General features: G+C 54.1%; 1 long non-coding RNA gene across 1 annotated transcript; it reads left to right on the top strand.

Moving 5' to 3' along the window:
- Positions 1-272: 272 nt before the first annotated feature.
- LOC141020958 (uncharacterized) lies at positions 273-3,460 on the top strand. Its single transcript, XR_012180952.1, has 3 exons — positions 273-583; positions 1,760-1,837; positions 3,154-3,460. It is a non-coding gene; the product is annotated as an uncharacterized lncRNA (long non-coding RNA).
- The last annotated feature ends 772 nt before the right edge of the window (positions 3,461-4,232 follow it).

Here is a 4,232-nt window from a genome sequence, read left to right as displayed (position 1 = left end):
ACTAGTTTTTGGTGGTACGATATATTGTGCTGTGATTTGTGGGCCAGCTCTCATATTTTTCAAAACTCATTTGGTTCCCAAACAATTAACCAAAACAGAAAAGAAAAATAAATCAAAGAAAGGGAAAATACAAAATAGAAAAAAAAACAGAAAAGCCCCCCCCAGCTAGGCCAAGTGGCCCAGCTGGCCTCAGCCGCCCGAATGGGCCGGCCCACCCCCCGCCTACTAACCCACTCCCCCTCCCACCGTAACCCTAACCTACCCCACGCACCCCACTTCCCCTCGATCCACCTCTCCCTCTCGATTTGGATCGGGAGATCCCCCTCGCCCCTCGTCTCTGCCTCGGTGGCGTCGACGCTGTTCGACCCCGCTGGACCTCGCCGGACGCCTCCTCGTCCCCGCCACCATGCCAGCGCCCCTGGCCGAGGCCACCTTACCGCCGGACCTCGCCGTCCGCGTCCTCCTCCCCATTCCTAGATCTTGAAGGTCCCCCGACGCTGCCACCCGCCGCCTCGACGCCCCGTCGCTGGAACCACAACTTCGGCCCCTCACCGAGCAGGCCTTTGCACATCTACAGGGCCCGGTGAGCCGCCGTCCTTCCCCCTTTTTCCTCCTTGCTCGGCGCCATTCGTCGTGCGTGCGACACGCCCGCGCACCGACTCCGCTACCCGCCTGCACCTGCTCCTGGTGCCGGCCGCCTTCGCCGTTGCTGCGCGCGCGCATCCGCGCTTGGCCGTGCCCCGGCTCGCCGGCGCGTTCCCACGCCCCCACCGCACGCACTGCGTGTGCCCACGCCCTCCCCGCCGCTCCACCGCGCTGTCGCCACGCGCTGCCTGGCTCCCCTGGCCACGCCCACTACTGGCTTCAGCGCCGCCGCCTCCCCCTGATGTTTGCCGCCGCCGGCGCTACTTGTTGCTGCAGCCACCCACGTCCCGCGTGCACACCCTACCGGCTGCCGTGCTCGCTGCGCCTGGCCTCTCCCCGTGGTTGCTATTGCCCCGCGGCCGCGCGTTGTCGCTCTCTGCTCCGTCGACGCCGCGCCTGCACCCTGCCACTGGCTCGGGTTGCCTCGCCCGCACCCGAGCGGCCGTAAACGCAGCGCCCGTTAAGCCCCCCTAGGGCCTATGACAAACGGGGCCCAGCCCAGAACGTTTTAATAAAACATAATAATAATAAATAAAAATAAAAATGAATTAATAAAATTAATTATTAATTAATTAATTAACTAATGAATTAATTAAGTTAATTAATCTAATTAACTAGTTAGTTTAATTAAACTGTAATTAGTTTAGCTAAATCCTAATTAACCTAAACAGAGTAAGACAGGTGGGTCCCGCACGTCAGTTTGACCCAGTCAATGCCCTGTTGACTGTTGACATCATGCTGACGTCATGATGACGTCAGCACTATTCTGGATAATGTTGATTTAAATCTTTTAAAATTAATATAAAATAAACCGTAGCACGGATGGAAAAACTTTGTACATGAAAGTTGCTCAGAACGACGAGACGAATCCGGATACGCAGCCCGTTCGTCCACCATAGATCCCTAGCATAGCAAACACACAACCTTCCCCCTCCGGTTCATCTGTTCGAAAACGCAAAACACCGGGGATACTTTCCCAGATGTTTTCCCCCTTCACCGATATCACCTACTACCGCGTTAGGGCACACATAGCAACGCTCTTTGTCTTGTCATGCATCATTATGCATCTGCTAGCATTGTATTCATTGTTTCTTCCCCCTCTTCTCTCTGGTAGACTACGAGACTGACGCCGCTGCTGGTGCCCCGATCGACTACGTTGTTGAAGACCCCTCCTTCTCGGCCGAGCTTCCAGGCAAGCCCCCCCCCTTGATCACCAGATATCGCCTATTCCTTCTCTCTACTGCTTGCCTTAGAGTAGTGTAGCATGTTACTACTTTCGGTTAATCCTATTCTGCTGCATAGCCTGTCATTGTTGCTACAATTGTTGATACCTTTACCTGCTATCGTAATGCTTAGTATAGGATGCTAGTGTTCCATCAGTGGCCCTATACTCTTGTCCGTCTGCCATGCTATACTACTGGGCCGTGATCACTTCGCGAGGTGATCACGGGCATATGCTATATACTGTATACTGTTACATTACTTATGATACTGTTACATTACTTATGATATTGTTCGGAGATGGGGGCTGAAGGGGCAGGTGGCTCCATCCCGGTAGAGGTGGGCCTGGGTTCCCAACGGCCCCCGACTGTTACTTTGTGGCGGAGCGACAGTGCAGGTTGAGACCGCCTAGGAGAGAGGTGGGCCTGGCCCTGGTCGGCATTCGCGCATGCTTAACACGCTTAACGAGATCTTGGTATTTGATCTGAGTCTGCCCACTGGCCTATATGCACTAACCAACTACGCGGGAACAATTATGGGCACTCAACATCGTGGTATCAGCCGAAGCCTTCGTGACGTCAGCGACTGAGTGGCGCGCGCCGGATTGGACTGGAACGCCTGCTAGGCTAGGTCTGCTTCCGGCCGCGTACGCAACGTGCAGGTGTGCAATGGGCGATGGGCCCAGACCCCTGCGCCATAGGATTTAGACCGGCGTGCTGACCTCTCTGTTGTGCCTAGGTAGGGCTGCGACGTGTTGATCTTCCGAGGCCGAGCATGACTCAGGAAAGTGTGTCCGGCCAAATGGGATCGAGCGTGTTGGGTTATGTGGTGCACCCCTGCAGGGAAGTTTATCTATTCAAATAGTCGTGATCTTAGGTAACAGGACGACTTGGACTTGTACCTTGACCTTATGACAACTAGAACCGAATAATTAATAAAACACACCCTTCCAAGTGCCAGATATAACCCGGTGATCGCTCTCTAACAGGGCGACACGGAGGGGATCGCCGGGTAGGTTTATGCTATGCGATGCTACTTGGTGAACTTACCATCTACTCTCTTCTACATGCTGCAAGATGGAGGTGGCCTGAAGCGTAGTCTTCGACAGGATTAGCTATCCCCCTCTTATTCTGGCATTCTGCAGTTCAGTCCACCGATATTGCCTCTTTACACATATACCCATGCATATGTAGTGTAGATCCTTGCTTGCGAGTACTTTGGATGAGTACTCACGGTTGCTTTTCTCCCTCTTTCCCCCTTCCCCTTCTACCTGGTTGTCGCAACCAGATGCTGGAGCCCAGGAGGCAGACGCCACCGTCGACGACGACTCCTACTACACTGGAGGTGCCTACTACTACATGCAGGCCGCTGACGACGATCAGGAGTAGTTTAGGAGGATCCCAGGCAGGAGGCATGCGCCTCTTTCGATCTGTATCCCAGTTTGTGCTAGCCATCTTATGGCAACTTGTTTAACTTATGTCTGTACTCAGATATTGTTGCTTCCGCTGACTCATCTATGATCGAGCACTTGTATTCGAGCCCTCGAGGCCCCTGGCTTGTATTATGATGCTTGTATGACTTATTTTTATTTTTAGAGTTGTGTTGTGATATCTTCCCGTGAGTCCCTGATCTTGATCGTACACGTTTGCGTGTATTATTAGTGTACGATTGAATTGGGGGTGTCACATTGACAAAGCCCTCCGTCCCCGTCAACTTAGTAGGCCCACAAGTCAGCCTGCCACTATACTGGGTCCCAGCTAGTAGGGGGAGTATTCATTTTTTGTGCGTAATAAGGAGGCACTTCTTTGCATGCAAAGATATAGCGGGTGGGTCCGAGCTGTCAGCGGCAGTAACGTTTTTTCGCGAAATACAGAGGCCCTTCCGGTGGGTCCCGAATGCTAGGTGGAGGAATCATTATTTTGCGCGTAATAAGGAGGCATTTCCTTGCGTGCGGCCGTGGACCCAGCTGTCAGCCTCTCCACGTACAGTCCACTTCAGATGCATGTCGGTCGTCGACCACGTTGACCAGGCCACGCCGAGAGCACCAGGGCGGTGGACGACGACGTGGCCTAGGAAGGGAACGACACGGAGCCAGGAAAGACTCAGCAGTTGTTTCCCACACGAAGGGGAGTATGACTGTATGAGGGTTTACTGGTTTGTCTGCCGTCGCCGGAGAATAACAACAGGTGTGGGTGAGTAGAGGGATGGCTAGGCCAGCGATGGGAGTACGGTGGGGCGGTGCATGCGCGGCAGCACAGCCGGCCGCGGGGAGGAGGGAGCAGGCAGTCCTTCCGGCGCTTGTTTGAGCGGCTGGAGCAGGAAGAGCAGAGATTGAAGAAGCACGACGGCCATTGGATGGACATCCA

Source organism: Aegilops tauschii, chromosome 3 (assembly GCF_002575655.3).
Source record: "Aegilops tauschii subsp. strangulata cultivar AL8/78 chromosome 3, Aet v6.0, whole genome shotgun sequence".
Classification (NCBI taxonomy): Eukaryota; Viridiplantae; Streptophyta; class Magnoliopsida; order Poales; family Poaceae; genus Aegilops; species Aegilops tauschii.
The sequence above is the reverse complement of the archived record's forward strand: the minus strand, read 5'-3'. Positions and strand labels throughout refer to the sequence as shown.